The sequence below is a fragment of the Oncorhynchus mykiss genome, chromosome 12 (assembly GCF_057628025.1).
Source record: "Oncorhynchus mykiss isolate SJ-2025 chromosome 12, ASM5762802v1, whole genome shotgun sequence".
NCBI classification, from domain to species: domain Eukaryota; kingdom Metazoa; phylum Chordata; class Actinopteri; order Salmoniformes; family Salmonidae; genus Oncorhynchus; species Oncorhynchus mykiss.
Genome location: NC_143033.1, coordinates 54,663,001 through 54,684,351, shown reverse-complemented (window position 1 = coordinate 54,684,351; position 21,351 = coordinate 54,663,001). Strand labels below are relative to the sequence as shown.

The window sequence follows — 21,351 nt, the reverse complement described above, 5'->3', positions numbered from 1 at the left end:
CATTCAAACTCAGTTTTTCACAATTCCTGACATTTAATAAAACATTTGTTGTTTTATGTCTGTTAGGATCACCACTTTATTTTAAGAATGTGAAATGTCAGAATAATAGTAGAGTGATTTATTTCAGCTTTCATTTCTTTCATCATATTCCCAGTGGGTCAGAAGTTTAGATACACACAATTAATATTTGCTAGCATTATCTTTAAATTGTTTAACTTGGGTCAAACGTTTTGGGTAGCATTCCACAAGCTACAAAAAGTTGGGTGAATATTTTCACATTCCTCCTGACGGAGCTGGTGTACCTGAGTCCGGTTTATAGGCCTCCTTGCTCGCACACGCTTTTTCAGTTCTGCCCACAAATGTTCTATAGGATTGAGGTCAGGGCTTTGTGATGGCCACTCCAATACCTTGATTTTGTTGTCCTTAAGCCATTTTGCCACAACTTTGGAAGTATGCTTGGGGTCATTGTCCATTTGGAAGACCCATTTGGAAACAAGCATTAACTTCCTGGCTGATGTCTTGAGATGTTGCTTCAATATATCCACAACGTTTTCCTTCTTCATGACGCCATCTATTTTGTGAAGTGCACCAGTCCCTCCTGCAGCAAAGCAAAGCAGAAAAGCCCAAAACATGATGCTGCTACCCCCGTGCTTCACGGTTGGGATGGTGTTCTTCAGCTTGCAAGACTCCCCCTTTTTCCTCCAAACATAACGATGGCCGTTATGTTAACGATGGCCGTAGTTGCAAACTGTAGCCTGGCTTTTTTATGACGGTTTTGGAGCAGTGGCTTCTTCCTTGCTGAGCGGCCTTTCAGGTTATGTCGATATAGAACTCGTTTTACTGTGGTTAAAGATACTTTTATACCTGTTTCCTCCAACATCTTCACAAGGCCCTTTGTTGTTGTTCTGGGATTGATTTGCACTTTTCACACCAAAGTACATTCATCTCTAGGAGACAGGACGCATCTCCTTCCTGAGCCGTATGACGGCTGCATGGTCCCATGGTGTTTATACTTGTTTGTACAGATGAACTTCAGCCATTTGGAAAATGCTCCCATGGATGAACCAGACTTGTGGAGGTATACCATTTTTTTCTGAGGCTTTGGCTGATTTCTTTTGATTTTCCCATGATGTCAAGCAAAAAGGCACTGAGTTTGAAGGTAGGCCTTGAAATACATCCACAGGTACACCTACAATTGACTCAAATGATGTCAATTAGCCTATCAGAAGCTTCTAACGCCATGACATCATTTTCTGGAATTTTCCAAGCTGTTTAATAACCTGTTACGGATGTTGGTTCCTGCACAGGAACCAAATCAGCGGAAATTTCAGAGCGCCACCTATAGTACTCGATAAAACTCAAACTTTCATTAAAACACACACACGCAAGATACTCAATTAAAGCTACACTCGTTGTGAATCTAGCCAACATGTCAGATTTGTAAAATGCTTTTCGGCGAAAGCATGAGAAGCTATTATCTGATAGCATGCACCCCCCAAAATACCTGAATGAGACCTAAACAAAAGATTTAGCGGTAGCCGGCGCTACACAAAACGCAGAAATAAAATATAAAACATTCATTACCTTTGACGAGCTTCTTTGTTGGCACTCCTATATGTCCCATAAACATCACAATTGGGGTCTTTTTCCCGATTAAATCCGTCAAAGTATGCCCAAAATGTCCATTTATGAAGGCCGTCTGATCCAAGGAAAATTCACCTTTACAAGACGCAACGTCACTTTTTAAAATTAAAAAAGATGCCTATAAACTTTTACAAATCACTTCAAACTACTTTTGTAAACCAACTTTAGGTCTTAATAAACGTTAATAATCGATAAAATTGATCACGGGGCGATCTGTATTCGATAGCAGCAAGTCTTGAAATCATCGTCCATTTTTTTCACTTTCATAATTTCCTGGGTGCACCCCAAGACAGGAAGTGCCTATACGTCATCCCACCAAGGATAAACTTGCAATTAAATTCCAGTATTGGCGACATCGTGTGGAAGCTGTAGGCGTTGTAAACTAGACTGGCGGATGAATATTTTTTTTGTGTTTTTGGTGAACAGTTTTCCCTGGGATTTTTACTCCTGAACACGTTCTGTTATAGCCACAGACATGATTTAACCAGTTTTAGAAACTTCAGAGTGTTTTCTATACACACATACTTATCATACATATCATATGCATATACTATATTTGTCACGTTCTTTCAAAATCGAACCCAGAAGCAGACCAGGACAAGGAGAGTAGGAAGAAGGTGAGTATTTATTTACAAGTGAATGTGAATGGGTAGATATATCCAGGTGGCGTAGCGGGCAGGGGTGGTGAGTTGATGGGAGTAAATAGGTGGATCCAATGGGGTAGCGGAATCCTCCGACGACCAGGCGGGAATGGGGTAAATGATCCGGGTGAGTAACTGAAGACAGAACAAACGGAGGTAAGTTTAAGGCAAGCAATACATAAAAAACAACAAAACAAATTCTATCCAACTTGAGGCTGATACTATGGCACAACATACTGTTCATGGCTAACGATCCGGCAGGGAATGGATGTCAGGTCAGAGCTTTTGAAGGGGAGAGGTGATGATCAGGACAGGTGTGCAGATTACTGATGGGATACAGGTGCGGGTGAACATCGATCTCCCAACAAGCTAATTCGCCCGGCAACCAGACAGGGTGCGTTCCAGGACACCGGAAACACACTCCAGGACAGAAACACAGGCAAACAGACTCAGGAAGCGGGATTCGTGACAATATTCCTGGCATGGGTAGCAGGACGTTGAAATGTTGCGCGATTTTTAACAAAAAGTTGCGAGAATTCGCATCATCCGTAACAGGCAAAGTCAAGTTTGTGTATGTAAACTTCTGACCCACTGAAATTGTGATACAGTGAATTATAAATTAAATAGTCTGTCTGTAAACAATTTTTGGAAAAATGACTTGTGTCATGCACAAAGTAGATGTCCTAACCGACTTGCCAAAACTATAGTTTGTTAACAAGATATTTGTGGATGTCTTATATGTTAGCTTAGCTGACAACTGTAGTGCTGATAAAAGAAGCAATACAACTGGCCTTCAGACTGGTTGAGTATCTGGAGCAACAGCCTTTATGGGTTCGATTACAGGCTCAAAATGGCCAGAAACAAGTAACTTTCTCCTGAAACTCGTCAGTCTATTATTGTTCTGAGAAATGAAGGCTCTTCCATGCAAAAAATTGCCAAGAAACTGAAGATCTGGTACACCGCTGTGTACTACTCCCTTCACAGAACAGCTAAAACGGTCTCTGACCAGAAGAGAGAGAGGAGTGGGAGGCCCCGGTGCACAACTGAGCCAGAGGACAAGTACATTAGTGTCTAGCTTGAGAAACAGACAACTCACAAGTCCTCAACTGGCAGCTTCATTAAATAGTACCCGCAAAACACCAGTCTCAATGTCAACAGTGAAGAGGCGACTACGGGATGCTGGCCTTCTAGACAAAGTTCCTCTGTCCAGTGTCTGTGTTATTTTGCCCATCATAATCTTTTTATTTTATTTGCCTGTCTGAGATATGGCCTTTTCTTTGCATCCCGGAGTCGCCTCTTCACTGTTGACGTTGAGGCTGGTGTTTTGTGGGTACTATTTATTTGAAGCTGCCAGTTTTGGAGCTGCCTTGCTCAAGAAAGCAAAAAAGAGACCATGATTATTATTTTTATATTGTTTGCAAACTGATATGTGATACGTATTAATGCCAAAATAACATACAAAACAGACAAAAAACATGTAGGACTCAGTACAGCGATATTCTTGATGAAAACCTGCTCCAGAGCGCTCAGGACCTCAGACTGGGACAAAGGTTCACCTTCAGGACAAAGACAGGACAAAAAAACAGTACAAAATCCCTAAGCACACAGCCAACAGAACGCAGGAGTGGCTTCGGGACAAATCTCTAAATGTCCTTGATTGGCCCAGCCAGAGCCCAGACTTGAACCCAATCTAACATCTCTGGAGAGACCTGAAAATATCTGTGAAGCGACACTTCCCACCCAACCTGACAGAACATGAGAGAATCTGCAGAGAACAATGGGAGAAACTCTCCAATCCAAGCTTTTAGCATCATGACCAAGATGACTCAATGCCGTAATTTCTGCCAAAGGGGCTTCAACAAAGTACTGAGTAAAGGGTCTGAATACTTATGTAAATGTAATGTTTCAGTATTTTTTTTATATATATTTGCAAGAAGTTCTTAATAACCTGTTTCCACTTGGGTATTGTGTGTAGATTGATGAGGAAAAAATGCATTTAATTAATTTTAGAATAAGGCTGTAACATAGGAAAATGTGGAAAAAGTCATTGGGTCTGAATGCTTTCCAACTGCACTGTATATCCATTTTCCTTTCTCACCCCTCGCTACTGCTTGCTTTTAATTCTATCTGATGGTGTATGCATGTTTAAGCCAGTGCTTGACTTGGACTGAAAAAGGTGTCAGCACTCAATTTGGGTGCCGAAACCATTTTATATTTAGGTGCAGGAACTCATCAATACTTTTGAACTAATATTCAATACCAGATGCAAGAACTCAAGCAGAAGAGAATTTGAGGTGCCGGTACACAGTTCTGTGTTTAGGTAAAAAAAATACAAACAATGTCCTGTTTGGATCACTGACAATTAGAGCTTTACATTTTTGGGCCCACCCAAGCCCACCGGTGCCTGCGGCCCTGTTCCCAACTCTCCTGCACACCTCAAGAGATCCTTTTTGCTTGGTACCTGGGGGTCTTCTTGGTGATTGTTCATTTTGCACAGCAGCACCATATAAATAGATTGAAAAGAATGGGCTTGGAACCTGTAATCCTGGCAATTTGACTGCTCAACTCATGGGTACACTCGCAATGGCTGCCTGGTATTGTGATGCAATCATTTCCATGGGTAATGTAGAATGTTCATTAAAATTATATTTACTGATGTGGCCATGCAATGGAATGCTTTGCTCCTATAGATGTGGTAAAGAGGTCAATGGAACACAGACCGTGGGGGATTGGCGCACATTCAACAAATTTGATCTAACAAAGTGGATATTCGTCAAATCCATCATGGTTGATTTATTGCAACAGTCCCACAATGTGGTTACTAAAGTCTGATTTGGATATATGTGTCTGTTTTCACTGCATAACATTTAGAAGTAGTCCCTTTTCAGGTTTAGAAAAAGTGACTGTGATATTTAGAATAGGGACATCTGTTGTGGTCGTGAAAGTAGTTTTTAACTGTGATGCAGTTGATGACGTGAACATGTATTGGGTTTGACATCCATACAAGCATTATACTCTGATTTTTATCTCAACATAGTGTGACATACACATATAATCAATAACCTATAAGTAGGCACATTTTGCTGGGTGGCAATTAGGAGAATTTGGATCTTTCCCCCACGGCATCTTTCCCCCACACGTTTCCATGGCATTTACATTGTTTTGGTCAAGTTCCATTGATCTCTTTACCACATCTATGGGTACACTCACAATGGCTGCCAGTCCACATACTGTAATATGCCATCATTGACTTGAATGTGGAAGTTCTGCTCATTTTTTTTCTATGGACAACACAGTGATGACATCACTTCTGTTAGGGTCAATGAGCCAGTTTGTTACAGAGTCTCATTAAAACTATGACAGTTTGATTATTTTCTGCGTGGCCAAACTAGTTGTATTGTAATGCCCTCTGGTTTGGTTGATTTAATCTTAATGGAACATAGCTGTGTTAAATTGTCTTTTTTGGCTAGTTCATTTTGGAACAGAAATCAAGTCTTTCTTATGCCTGTAGAGCCTATACCATATTAGCCCCATGAAATATGCTCTGTGTTCAAGTAGATTTAAAGGGGCAATCTTCAGTAGCTGCATCCATTTTTGGACGAATAAATTACTGATATGTACACATTGATTCTTGAAGAATATCATTTATAAATGCCTAATTAACTTAGGTCGACGGTCGTACCCCATCAGAACCTAAAAAATAAGCAGTGGTGGAAAAAGTACTCAATATTCATGCTTGAGTAAAAGTAAAGATACCTTAATAGAAAAAATGACTTTGGTGAAAGTCACCCAGTAAAATTCTACTTGAGTAAAAGTAAAGATACCTTAATAGAAAAAATGACTTCAGTGAAAGTCACCCAGTAAAATCCTACTTGAGTAAAAGTAAGAAAAGCATTAGGTTTTAAATATACTTAAGTATAAAAAGTAAATGTAATTGCTAAAAGTCTAATTAAAAGTATTTAAAAAAAGGTATACTTATATTAAGCAAACTAGACAGCCCGATTTTCTTGTTTTAAAAATGTACAGATAGCCAGGGGCACACACCAACACTCAGACGTAATTTACAAACAAAGCATTTGTGTTTAGTGAGTCTGCCAGATCCGATGCTGTAGGGATGACCAGGGATTTTCTCTTTAAGTGCGTGAATTAGACAATTTTCCAGTCCTGCTAAGCATTCAAAATGTAATAAGTACTTTTGGGTGTCAGGGGAACATGTATGGTTTAGAAAGTTCATTATTTCCTTTAGGAAGTAGTGAAGTAAAAGTTGTCAAAAATATAAATAGTAAAGTAGAGGGACCCCAAAAAATAAGTTTGTTAAGTTTTATGATGAAAACTATCATTTTGATATCATGGAATGTCCTTGCATCCAAAATCAAATCAAATCCAATCCAATTGTATTAGTCACATGCACAAAATGCAACCTTGCAGCTCTGTCTATGAATTTGAGAGTTGTTACATTTCTCCAGCCCCATCCCTCAGCTTTTTACCCGAAACAGTGGCTGAGACTGTTTCAACTGCAGATTTCCCATTTAAGCTAATTCAATTTGCTCTCTCTATATAGTATATATTGAATTCTTGTAATTCAGTTGATTTGAAGATATAATTCCCCCCTAATTCCTATAGGGATCTCCACATTAAAGGAATGTGAAAAAGAGGTCACAATTTAATTTAGCACACATATTATCAATTTGATTATCTGGTTAATATTAGTCTCTGTACTCTGAGTTTATGATTCATTAATGCGAATAAAGAAATGTAACTAACTACACTGAATTTCTATTTAATGCTAAAATTATCAGTGTACAATCATTAGTGTTGTTTGGACATGTGTTAGAAGAATGCCTGAGTGCATTTATCTTCATTTGAAGCTCTTGTCATTGACTAAAATAGAGTCATCAGTGTCAGCATACACAGGAAGCATCACAACCAGTGTTGGTAGTCAAACAAGCATACACAGCCATGACGTGGATCAAATGATCTATTTTCTCATCCGGAGGAGAGAAGAGTTGAAAGTCCTCAAGTATTGCAGATAGTGGGAAGTGAACCATAGCTGTGGGTTTAATCTGTTGCATCAACAGTCACCTGAGCCTACAGTCCTATTTAAAGCCACAGAGTACAACACAAATTCACTCACTCAACAGGACTCATCAATTGATGACAAAAGTGATAGTCAGAGACCGGGATAGGCGGTATGACTGAGCATTAGGAGAACGCAAGTGTGGCATTGAAATCAACAAATTATCATTTGGACTTTGACGTTCTGCAGAATTTCCACAAGTCATCTCCCAATGATTTATGCATGGGGATTTTACGATGTGAAGCATTCTGTTTATGTTTACCAGTGAAATTTGCAGATTTAGTGGTGTTCACCTTGATCAGACAACTGTGGAGATGCAGTTCTCAGAGATATCTTAATATATCGTTATCTCCTTTACAAGCACCAACTTTCCTTCCCCTCCTCTTTAAACTTCCTCTCCTCCTAACAGTCCTGTGGGTTGATCACCTGTCTGTGTCCTCTGTGCTGCTGGATCATATTGAGCTCCCACAATGCTGTACACTCTTAGAATATTTTTTCTCCAAAAGGGTTCTTCGGCTGTCCCCATAGGAGAACCCTTCTTGGTTCCAAGGAGAACCATTTTTAGTTCCACGTAGAACCCTTTTTGTCAACTCCCTCTGTGCATGCACACCACCAGCGCAGCTTCGCTGAGTAATGTGTGATGAGTAACATGTGTTGACAGGTCATCGATAGTGGCTAGTGTTTTTTAGCTTTTAGGGAGGCCTATATATAGCGGTGCCAATCTAAACTAACCCACATATTTCCATGGGGGTGACAGACATGCAGAATCATCTCACATCAGAGGCATGATGTGTGTGCTTCCTATTCACACTGTGAAGGTATTTTGACTTACAGTAGTTGCTGTATGGCTAGGATGCAAGTTAATCAACAAAAGCCACACACAAAAACATCACCAGTGTCACGCCCTGACCTTGGAGAACCGTTTCATTTCTCTATTTGGTTAGGTCAGGGTGTGATTTGGGGTGGGCATTCTTTGTCTATTTCTTTGTTTTTTCGCTAAGTATGGTTCCCAATCAGAGGCAGCTGTCTATCGTTGTCTCTGATTGGGGATCATACTTAGGCAGCCCTTTTTTCCACTTTCTGTTGTGGTATCTTGTTTTTGCTGTTATTTTTGTTGCCGAGCTGAGCAGCATGGTAAAACAAATTGCAGTACATTTGGGCTCTTCTATCGCATTTGCAATGATGTCCAAGGGGAAAAAACATTGATTGTTTTAAGTTCTTTGTTGTTTTTTGTCATTTAGCAGATGCTATTATCCAGAGCGAGTAGGGTTAAGTGTCTTGCTCAAGCGCACATCAACAGATTTTTCACCTAGTCGGCTCAGGGATTCAAACCAGTGACCTTTCGGTTACTGGCCCAACGCTCTTAACCACTAGCTTAACTGCCGCCATGTTGTTGTAATATCGCAAACAAATGTGGCTGATTCACCATTACGGATTCCAGCTTTAAGAGTTTTTCATTTTATTTCAAGCAGCACCCGACCCCTCCTTGCTGCTCTGACAAGCATGAATCTTTCAAGTTGGAGGATATTAGTGCAGATGGCAGCATGCAACAGTGTCAGGGACGGAACCCAGTGAGGACAAAGATAGTATATTATGGCCTGGCATCTGTTCCCTCAAAAAAAAAATCATAAAATCTGAAGACTGAAAAAGAGCACTATCATAACAACGCAAAGCCTGCCTGTTGGAGCTATTGGAAGTAGGGGTATTGGGGGTGCTGCAGAACCTCTTATAAATTTAAATAATTTTGTCAAAATTAGGCAAAAAAATGTATTAACAGTATATATTTCCCCAAAAATTATATTACTCCTGTCTGAACAGACATATATTCAAAATACTACACCAGAGAGCAAAATTTAGCTACAGGTGATCAATAACTTCTAAAAAAAATAGCTGTGGATTAGATTTTATCAGAAGCACTTGCACCAAATATAGAGCAGCTCATTGAATGTGGCCATAGATATGATCCACAGAAGGATTATGGAATCTCCAATACTCTTAAATGGTTCAGAGATCTGTCCATTTATTTGTATAGATGCTTTGGTGGATTTGTATAATAGCTCAATCCAGGAAATAAATACTCAACTAAAGCCATACTTTTTTAAGAGAGCCACCAAATATGCCCATTCCACCCAATCAAATGATTTTTCAGCATCTATTGTTACTGCCACTTTTGGAGCATTCAAGTTCTTAGTATTTTATTGTACCTTTTATTTAACTAGGAAAGTCAGTTAAGAACAAATTCTTATTTACAATGACAGCCTAGGAACAGTGGGTTAACTGCGTTGTTCAGGGGCAGAACGACAGATTTTAACCTTGTCAGCTTGGGGATTCCATCTAAAAATGGCAGATATTGTCAGAGGACATTCTGCTCTGTATTAACACTGTTTGATCTGAGTGAAATTAACTTTTGTATAACTGTTTCTATGCGAAAAGCCTGTAACGGCAGATTTCCTCCTCTTCGTCAACACAGCGTGGTAAGTGTCCATATCGTTTATTATAAAACAAACTGAACACTAAGAAATACAAAACAATAACTGTGAAAATGAACGAAAACCAAACCGAAACAGTCCCGTGTGGTGACAAACACAGAAACGGAAACAAACACCCACAAACCAACAGTGAAACCCAGGCTACCTAAGTATGATTTTCAATCAGAGACAACTAACGACACCTGCCTCTGATTGAGAACCACACTAGGCCGAAACAGAAACACAAAACAGACTGCCCACCCCAACTCACGCCCTGACCATACTAAATAAAGACAAAACAAAGGAAAATAAAGGTCAGAAAGTGACAAATACTAAGCAATGATTTTGTAATGTGCATTCAAGAGTGATACTGGGTGAACTGATCCACACAATAGATCATCATTTAAGTAGTATGATTGTATACAAACATAGTGACTGGGGAAGCACATTTTTCTCTAGAGCTACTGTGAGAATGAGTAACAGGCTTTAATCATTTGGGATCAAAGCATCTAGAAAATTCCACTGGGAATCTATCATTACCAGGAGATTTCTCATTTGTAGATTGATGGCTCCCAACAATCTACCTGGGGTAATGTTTCTACCCATATAAAAAAAATTCTGGTTCACTTCAGCCATGCTATCTCCATAGACAACGTTGGCAGGCGAATGGCCTTGCTGAAGAGCTCAGTGACTTTCAACGTGGCACCATCATAGGATGTCACCTTTCCAACAAGTCAGTTTGTCAAATATCTACCCTGCTAGAGCTGCCCCAGTTAACTGTAAGTTGTCAACTGTCATTGTAAAGTGGAAATGTCGAGGAGCAACAATGGCTCAGCCGTGAAGAGGTAGGCCACACAAGCTCACATAATGGGACCGTCGAGTGCTCAGAGATAGATGAGACACTTCTATAGTATACATAAATTATTTGTCCTGGCCCGCGTGTTTTTGTTTGTTTTTTAAGTCAAAGGAGAGGAATAGGTTATCGCTCTCAGGGTCAATAACAAGAGAAAAATAACATAAAAAGCACTTGCCAACACTGTGTTAATTGAGAATAAAGTTTGATTATTTAGGTATTAGGCATCATTATAATACATTAAAGGGCAAATTATGTTTAACTCCCCCATGTAATTATGCAATAAAATAAATGAAAACAGATGCAGGCTTATAACCCCTGGAGTAGCCTACAGTTCCATTATACTGCACGCAACCAGGTGGGGCGCACTGTCTTGACTAGAGGTCGACCGATTAATCGGAATGGCCGATTTAATTAGGGCCGATTTCAAGTTTTCATAACAATCGGAAACCGGTATTTTTGGGCGCCGATTTCCCGGAAAAAAAAAAATTCTTATTTATTTTATTTTTGTATTATTATTATATATTTTTAAATACCTTTATTTAACTAGGCAAGTCAGTTAAGAACACATTCTTATTTTCAATGACGGCCTAGGAACGGTGGGTTGACTGCCTCATTCAGGGGCAGAACAACAGATTTTCACTTTGTCAGCTCGGGGGATCCAATCTTGCAACCTTACAGTTAACTCATCCAACGCAATAACGACCTGCCTCTCTCTCGTTGCACTCCACAAGGAGACTGACTGCCTGTTACGTGAATGCAGTAAGCCAAGGTAAGTTGCTAGCTAGCATTGAACTTATCTTATAAAAAACAATCAATCATAATCACTAGTTAATTACACATGGTTGATGATATTACTAGATATTATCTAACGTGTTGCATATAATCTGACTGAGCATACAAGCATACAAGTATCTAAGTATCTGACTGAGCGGTGGTAGGCAGAAGCAGGCGCGTAAACATTCATTCAAACAGCACTTTCGTGCTTTGATATGTTCTCATGTTCTGAGCAAGGAACTGAAACGTTAGCTTTCTTACATAGCACAAATTGCACTTTTACTTTCTTCTCCAACATTTTGTTTTTGCATTATTTAAACAAGGCTAAATTGATTTTATTGATGTATTATATTAAGTTAAAATAAGTGTTCATTCAGTACGGTTGCAATTGTCATTATTACAAATAAATAAATAAAAATTGGCAGATTTAATCGGCATCAGAGTTTTTGGTCAATATAGTTGTCCAACAAATAGCTGGAAAAAATGATTAAATAAGTGCATAATTGTGGGCTTCGCGTACATAGCCTGCATTTTACTTTCTATGGGAGAATAAAAATAAAAGGATAATAGTCATTTATTTAAGCTTTATTTATGCAGATTTTTCATTGAGATAAAAGCTATTTTTCAAGAGAGACCTGGTCCAACAGCAGACAAAACAACTAATATACACTCGCACAACATTGAACAGAGCTATAGACACACATACAGTGGCGCAGCGGTCTAAGGCACTGCATCTCAGTACTAGAGGTGTCAATACAGACCCTTGTTCGATTCCAGGTTGTATCACAACCGGCTGTGATAGGGAGTCCTGTAGGGCCCAGCGTCGTCCGGGTTAGGGTTTGGCTGGGGTAGGCCATCATTGTAAATTTTGGCTGGGGTAGGCCATCATTGTAAATAAGAATTTACAATGACTTGCCTAGGAAAAATAAATACAGTATAACAATTACATATTATGTAAAGAAACAGAAATATCATAACTAAAAAACACCTGTCCTAAAGACAATTACACTCTTCTATGATATTTACATTGACCAAGCGTTTAAACTCCACCAAAGTGACTCAAAAATGTTTATATTCAGGAGAGAATTCCAGGACCACGGAGCTGAAAAACGAAAACTATTTCTACCATGACCTGTTGTAATTCTTGGTACTGTTAAAAGCAAATGAGAATGAGAACGTAATTTATATTTATTAACTGACCTGATTAAAAACGAACAGAGATAGTGGCATGTGCCCAATATGGCCTTATAAATCAGTGTATACCAGTGTATAAGCCTACGCAAGGTCAATGACGACCAGCCAACGGCGCTGTAGAGATCACAATGATGTGTTAGACATTTTTGATTGGCAATGAACCTGAGGGCCACATGATTTACTGAATCAAGTGCTCTCAGGGTAGTGGTTGAGGCCTGCATATATATACAGTGCCTTGCGAAAGTATTCGGCCCCCTTGAACTTTGCGACCTTTTGCCACATTTCAGGCTTCAAACATAAAGATATAAAACTGTATTTTTTTGTGAAGAATCAACAACAAGTGGGACACAATCATGAAGTGGAACGACATTTATTGGATATTTCAAACTTTTTTAACAAATCAAAAACTGAAAAATTGGGCGAAATGCTTACTTACAAGCCCTAATCAACAATGCAGTTGAAAAAAAGACCTACAAAAAATAAGAATTAGAAATAAAAGTAACAAATAATTAAAGAGCAGCAGTAAAATAACAATAGCGAGGCTATATACAGTACAGAGGGTCAATGTCAATGTGTGGGGGCACCGGTTAGTCGAGGTAATTGAGGTAGTATATAGAGTTATTAAAGTGACTCTCATAGATAATAACAGAGAGTAGGAGCCGTGTAAAAGGGGGGCAATGCAAATCGTCTGGATAGCCATTTGATTAGATGTTCAGGAGTCTTATGGCTTGGGGGAAGAAGTTGTTTAGAAGCTCCGGTTCCGCTTAACACGCGGTAGCAGAGAGAACAGTCTATGACTAGGGGGGCTAAGGGCTACTGGGCCATACGCACTACCCTCTGTAGTGCCTTGCGGTCGGAGGCCGAGCAGTTGCCATAACAGACAACGATGCAACCAAATCAAATCAAAAAATGTTTGTCACGTGCGCCGAATACAGGCCCTAACCAACTGTGTAGCGTAAAAGAGGGGTTGGGGGGGCACACAATGCAAACAGTCTGGGTAGCGATTTGATTACCTGTTCAGGAGTCTGGCTTAGGGGTAAAACCTGTTGAGAAACCTTTTTGTCCTAGACTTGGCACTCCGGTACCGCTTGCCATGCGGTAGTAGAGTGAACAGTCTATGACTGGGGTGGCGGGGGTCTTTGACCATTTTTAGGGCCTTCCTCTGACACCGCCTGGTGTAGAGGTCCTGGATGGCAGGTAGCTCAGCCCCATTGATGTACTGGGCCGTACGCACTACCCTCTGTAGTGCCTTTCGGTCATAGGCCGAGCAGTTGCTGTACCAGGCAGTGATGCAAGCGGTCAGGATGCTCTCGATGTTGCAGCTGTAGATCCTTTCGAGGATTTGAGGACCCATGCCAAATCTTTTTAGTTTCCTGAGGGGGAATAGGCTTTGTCATGCCCCCTTCACAACTGTCTTGGAGTGTTTGGACCATTCTAGTTTGTTGGTGATGTGGACACCAAGGAAGTTGAAGCTCTCAATCTGCTCCACTACAGCCCCGTTGATGAGAATAGGGGCGTGCTCGGTCCTCCTTTTCCTGTAGTCCACAATCATCTACTTAGTTTTGGTTACGTTGAGGGATAGGTTGTTATTCTGGCACCACCCGGCCAGGTCTCTGACCTCCTCCCTATAGGCTGTCTCGTCATAGTCGGTGATCAGGCCTACCACTGTTGTGTTGTCTGCAAACTTAATGATGGTGTTGTGGTCGTGCCTGACCACGCAGTCGTGGGTGAACAGGGAGTACAGGAGGGGACTGAGCACGCACCCCTGAGGGGCTCCAGTGTTGAGGATCAGCGTGGCAGATGTGTTGCTACGTACCCTTACAACCTGGGGGCGGCCCGTCAGGAAGTCCAGGATCCAGTTGCAGAGGGAGGTGTTTAGTCCCAGGATCCTTAGCTTTGAGGGTACTATGGTGTTGAAAGCTGAGCTGTAGTCAATGAATAGCATTCTCACATAGGTGTTCCTTTTGTCCAGGTGGGAAAGGGCAGTATGGAGTGCAATAGAGATTGCATCATCTGTGGATCTGTTTGGGCGGAATGCAAATTGGAGTGGGTCTAGTGTTTCTGGGATAATGTTGTTGATGTGAGCCATGACCAGCCTTTCAAAGCACTTCATGGCTAAGGACAAGAGTGCTACGGGTCTGTAGTCATTTAGGCAGGTTGCCTTCGTATTCTTGGGCACAGGGACTATGGTGGTCCACTTGAAACATGTTGGTATTACAGACGCAATCAGAGACATGCTAAAAATGTCACCTGCCAGTTGTTCAGCACATCACCGGAGCAGATGTCCTGGTAATCCGTCTGGCCCCGCAACCTAGTGAATGTTGACCTGTGCAGAATTTTCACTTTTGGATAAATAGCGTGCCCAGTTTCAACTTCCTACTACTCATGCCAAGAATATAAGATATATAAGTATATAAACTATAAGATATGCATATAATTGGAGTATGTCCTGTGCGTTCTGCTTGTTGAAGAAAAATGTTTGTCTAATCCGAGGTGATTGATTGCTCCTGATATCCAGAAGCTCTTTTTTGACGTAAGATACAGTGGCAGAAGCATTATGTACAAAACAAGTTAAAAATAACGCTAAAAGAAAACACATAATAGCACAATTGGTTGGACACCCGTAAAACTGCTGCCATTTCACACGTCAGAATGCTCTCAATGGTGCAGCTTTAGAACCTTTTGAGGATCTGAGGAACCATGGCAAATCTTTTCAGTCCATGTCCCAGCTCTCTTGAGAGAATGTACTGAATCTGTCATCCCAGCTGTGTGTTGGAGACCTAGGTTCTGGTGAGCATTGATTCCTGGGCTCATTGTACATGATTGGCTGCAGTCCACCTCTTCCGTGCAGAGTACTTGCGGGCCGTGGTGGTGGCAGTGGTGTTGCTTAATGGTCATCCCAGTTATGTGTTGGAGATCTAGATCCTCGTCAGTAGGAGTATTGATGCCTAGGCTGGCCTTACATTATAGGCTGCAGTCCACCTCTTCCATGCAGAGCACCGCAGAGCCATTGTGGTGGTGGTGGCAGAGGTGTTGCATGCTAGTCATCCCAATTTATAATCAATGATAGTAGTTGCACCTTCAGATGTCTCTTGTTTATTTCTATTTTGTTCAGCTCTGGCACAAGGCTGTGGACAAATGCCTCATCCTCCGAGGTAGCAGCAGAAGGGATTGGCTTCCTGACAAACGCAATTAGCTCTTCATCCACATCTGATGGTTGACCTTCTGTTTTCTTTTTCTTGGCTGCCAGTCTTGAGCCGTGTCTGTAGTGGTTGGTCTTGACTGTAGTTCATGTCGTCCTCTGTGTCATCAGCCTCCACAGGTTGGGGCTGAGGCAAATCAGCATTTTAAAGGCTGAGGTTGCCTCTTGAGCTGAAAATAGGTCAACATATAAATGAAAAGTTGAGAAACCTCAGCTCAGACTCACTTAATCATATTTCTCAAATCTGAACTACAAAGTCTAACACTGCTGGTTTTCATCATTCCTCCGTAATAAGGGACCGATTCATAACCTATAGGCCTATATAATCACTAAATCAGAAATGGGACACCAGTTGACATTAACCAATCAAGTAGTTACTTAGCAGGTAGCAAATAAGGCCAGCAATACTGCAAGACCTTGAGGTTTGTAATTCAGTGCAATCAATTCAAATGTATATTATAACTTACCTTTTTGGCTGGATGGTATCAAGAATGATAATATTTTCATGTATTTCCATTCTTTCTGATTGGTTCCTGCAGGACAGCCAGGTTGGGCCTTCCGTAGATGCCTTAAAAAAGTGTTACAGGCGGACTTCCATCTTGTTTTGCACAATTCAACATCTTTGAAGAGTAAGTAGAATTGATAGTTAACCAATAACAAAACGTTTATTTTGTCAATACATGTACTTGGCATTTGGAGACTATTTGCAGCCTGGCCTTTACCTATCTTCTTGGATTCGAGACAATGTCGCAGTGAGGCCATAGAGAGGAGGATGTTGGGGACCCATCTGCTACGACCCACTGAGGAAACCTGGAGACAAACTTCAAGATTTTAAGGAAAAATTGAACTTTCCCAATTGTTTGGGATCGGTTAATGGAAAATGTTTTATGATCACCAAACCACAACTCAGGGAGACATTTTTTTTAAATTATAAAAGGAACCTTCTTCATGGTGCTACTCGCTCTCGTTGATGCCAAAAACTTCTTTACAGTTATTAAAATGGGGTATTTTGGGAGAAAGAATGACGGCGGAGTTGTTGCCAACTCCCACTTGGAAGGGAAATGGCGTCAAAAACCATGCAGGTGCCCCAAGATGTATTTCTGCCTGGGGGTGAAGATTTGGGAAATACACAATGGTGGGGAATACCATACACAATGGTGGGGGATGCTACCTTCCCACTAAAGCCCCTACCTGATGAGGCTATAAGCCGGGCACAACATCAGCTAGAATGACAGTGGAGAAGGCATTCAGGATCCGTGCGGACAGATGGAGGAACCTCTACAAGACAAATAAACCTACTGCCAAGCAGGGTGATACCCTAGTGGTTGGAATGTGCATCCTCCATAACTTCCTCACAAATATTTGTGATGTGTAGATGTGGCTACAGCAGAGTGGAGCAGTGATGAGGCAAGGCATGAGAGACATAGCCATCCAGGCCAACAGAGCAGGTCAGGAGGCAGTTTTTGTCAGGGAAAGGTTTATGGAGTATTTCACCTCTGTGGCATGCAGCATTGACTTCCAGGACAGAATGGTTGTATGTAAGCCTACTTAGACGCACTGTGTGAGTGTGTGTAGTTAAAAAAATAATTTTATCTGACTGTTTATCAACATTGATGTCAAGATCTTTTGTAGAATTAACGTACCAAGGCGCAGCGTATAGTATAGTATAGTTCCACATGTTTAATAAATTAAAACAAAACAATACAGAACGTGAAGTCAAATGCAGTGCTCTCTGGCAACTACACACAAACAAACAAGATGCAACAAATACCAAGTGGGAAAAGGCTGCCTAAATATAATCCCCAATCAGAGACAACGATAAACAGCTGCCTCTGATTGGGAATACTACCAGGCCAACATAGATATATAATAACCTAGATAACCCACCCTAGTCACACCCTGACCTAACCAGCATAGAGAATAAAAGGCTCTCTATGGGCTGTGGAGCTGAGTGGTGATCTGAGAGCAGAAGACCAAGAGAGACATTGATACAACAACACACATCTAGGAGCTTTAACTCCACCAAGTAAGGGACGTGATTCTTCCTGTGTTCCCCTTTACACTACTCTTTCTCTCTCTCTCTCTGGGCCGTTTTGCCATGCCACTGAAAGCCACTATTGTCGGCAGTGGATAATCTGCCTTTGCAATCTGTACCATTGGCCAACGTATAATCGCTGGATAATAAAGTGGACGAACTAAAAGCACGTACAGTATATCCTACAAACGAGACATTAAAAACTGTAATATCTTATGTTTCACAGAGTCGTGGTTGAACGACGACATAAATAACATACAGCTGGCGGGTTATACACTGTACTGGCAGGATAGAACAGCAGCCTCTGGTAAGACAAAGGTGGTGGTCTATGTATATTTGTAAACAACAGCTGGTGCACGACATCTTAGTTAGACTCTTGGTTTTGCTCACCTGAGGTAGAGTATATCATGATGAGCTGTCGATCACACTATCTAATTAGAAAATGTTAATGTATATTCTTCATAGCTGTCTATTTACCACCTCAAATCGATGCTGGCACCAAGACCACACTCAATAACCTGTATACGGCCATAAGAAAACAGGAAACGCTCATCCAGAGGCGGCACTCCTAGTGGCTGGGGACGTTAATGCAGGGAAACTTAAATCCATTTTACTTCATTTCTACCAGCATTTTAAATGTGCAACCACAGGGGGAAAAAAACTCTAGACCACCTTTACTCCACACAGAGTTGCATACAAAGCTCTCCCTCGCCCTCCAATTGGCAAATCTGACAATAATTATATCCTGATTCCTGCTTACAAGCACAAATTAAAGCAGGAAGCACCAGTGACTCGGTCAATAAAAAAGTGGTCAGATGAATCAGACGCTTAGCTAGAGGACTGTTTTGATACCAAAGACTGGAATATGTTCCCGGGATTCTTCCGACGGCATTGAGGAGTACACCACATCAGTCACTGGCTTTATCAATAAGTGCATCGAGGACGTTGTCCTCACAGTGACTGGACGAACATACTAGAGGTCGACCGATTATGAATTTTCAATACCGGTACTGATTATTGGAGGACCAAAAAAAGCAGATACCGATTAATCGGACAATTTTTAATTATTTTTTTTATTCGATTTTTATTATTTACTTATTTTAATAAAAAAATATATATACACTGCTCAAAAAAATAAAGGAAACACTTAAACAACACAATGTAACTCCAAGTCAATCACACTTCTGTGAAATCAAACTGTCCACTTAGGAAGCAACACTGATAGACAATAAATGTAATATGCTGTTGTGCAAATGGAATAGACAACAGGTGGAAATTATAGGCATTTAGCAAGACACCCCCAATAAAGGAGTGGTTCTGCAGGTGGTGACCACAGACCACTTCTCAGTTCCTATGCTTCCTGGCTGATATTTTGGTCACTTTTGAATGCTGGCGGTGGTACTCTAGTGGTAGCATGAGACGGAGTCTACAACCTACACAAGTGGCTCAGGTAGTGCAACTCATCCAGGATGGCACATCAATGTGAGCTGTGGCAAGAAGGTTTGCTGTGTCTGTCAGTGTCCAGAGCATGGAGGCGCTACCAGGAGACAGGCCAGTACATCAGGAGACGTAGAGGAGGCCGTAGGAGGGCAACAACCCAGCAGCAGGACCGCTACCTCCGCCTTTGTGCAAGTAGGAGCAGGAGGAGACTGCCAGAGCCCTGCAAAATGACCTTCAGCAGGCCACAAATGTGCATGTGTCTGCTCAAACGGTGAGAAACAGACTCCATGAGGGTGGTATGACGTCCACAGGTGGGGGTGTGCTTACAGCCCAACACCGTGTAGGACATTTGCCATTTGGCAGAGAACACCAAGATTCGCAAATTCGCCACTGGCGCCCTGTGCTCTTCAGAGATGAAAGCAGGTTCACACTGAGCACATGTGACAGACGTGACAGAGTCTGGAGACGCCGTGGAGAACGTTCTGCTGCCTGCAACATCCTCCAGCATGACCGGTTTGGTGGTGGGTCAGTCATGGTGTGGGGTGGCATTTCTTTGGGGGGCCGCACAGCCCTCCATGTGCTCTCCAGAGGTAGCCTGACTGCCATTAGGTACCGAGATGAGATCCTCAGACCCCTTGTGAGACCATATGCTGGTGCGGTTGGCCCTGGGTTCCTCCTAATGCAAGACAATGCTAGACCTCATGTGGCTGGAGTGTGTCAGCGGTTCCTGTAAGAGGAAGGGATTGATGCTATGGACTGGCCCGCCCGTTCCCCAGACCTGAATCCAATTTAGCACATCTGGGACATCATGTCTCGCTCCATCCACCAACAGACTGTCCAGGTCCATAGACTGTCAGCGGATGCTTTAGTCCAGGTCTGGGAGGAGATCCCTCAGGAGACCATCCGCCACCTCATCAGGAGCATGCCCAGGCGTTGTAGGGAGGTCATACAGGCACGTGGAGGCCACACACACTACTGATCCTCATTTTGACTTATTTTAAGGACATTACATCAAAGACTGATCAGCCTGTAGTGTGGTTTTCCACTTTAATTTAACTCCAAATCCAGACCTCCATGGGTTGATAAATGTCATTGATAATATTTGTGTGATTTTGTTGTCAGCACATTCAACTATGTAAAGAAAAAAGTATTTAATAAGAATATTTCATTCATTCAGATCTAGGATGTGTTATTTTAGTGTTTTAGTTATTTTAGTGTTTGAGAAGTGTATATATTTGTAGTAATGGCAATTACAACAATACTGAATGAACAATTAAAACTTTTATTTTAACTTAATCAATTAAGTCTCAAATAAATAATGAAACATGTTCAATTCGGTTTAAATAATGCAAAAACAAAGTGTTGGAGAAGAAAAAGTGCAATATGTGCCATGTAAAAAAAGCTAACGTTTAAGTTCCTTGCTCAGAACATGAGAACATAAGAAAGCTGGTGGTTTCTTTTAACATCAGTATTCAATATTCCCAGGTAAGACGTTTAGGTTATAGTTATTATAGGACTATTTTTTTCTCTATACCATTTGAATTTCATATACCCTTGACTATTGGATGTTCTAATAGGTACTTTAGTATTGCCAGCCTAATCTCGGGAGTTGATAGGTTTGAAGCCATGAACAGCGCAATGCTTGAAGCATTTGTCGTGGAAGATTCAGAATTTGTTGGTAACATATGTAAGATGTTTTATATTCATCAAATGTGTGTAAATTACTTCTCATCAAGAATGTTATTTTTGTATAATACTGTGGCAGGGTTGCAGTATCTGTTCTATGTCAAGACTAAGTTGCATGGGCCGCAGAGAGGGGAGAGGTCAAAGTATCATCATGTGTAAACATATATTTTGCTCCACTGTGTGTGTGCCAGTTCACTCCCTAGTTTTCCCATCGGAGATGGCAGTGTCTGGAATCATTCTCCTCTCCGTGAGCTTGTCCAGGATTGGTTGTATTTAGAATTGGTTGTATCTAAATGACAATTTGATATATGCCTGTTGATATGGAGGATTGGTT

General features: G+C 41.2%; 2 long non-coding RNA genes across 2 annotated transcripts in view; both read right to left on the bottom strand.

The window, feature by feature from the left end:
- The window catches only part of LOC149979214 (uncharacterized), a 205,890-nt gene extending 203,939 nt beyond the window's left edge, over positions 1–1,951 (bottom strand). Inside the window, exon 1 of the long non-coding RNA XR_016485115.1 lies at positions 1,585–1,951. This is a non-coding gene — a long non-coding RNA (uncharacterized LOC149979214). The remainder of the gene's footprint in view (positions 1–1,584) is intronic.
- Positions 1,952–2,251: 300 nt separating this feature from the next.
- LOC149979213 (uncharacterized) lies at positions 2,252–2,650 on the bottom strand. Its single transcript, XR_016484762.1, has 2 exons — positions 2,523–2,650; positions 2,252–2,420 (listed from the first exon to the last, which is right to left on the bottom strand). It is a non-coding gene; the product is annotated as an uncharacterized LOC149979213 (long non-coding RNA).
- Between the last annotated feature and the right edge of the window lie 18,701 nt (positions 2,651–21,351).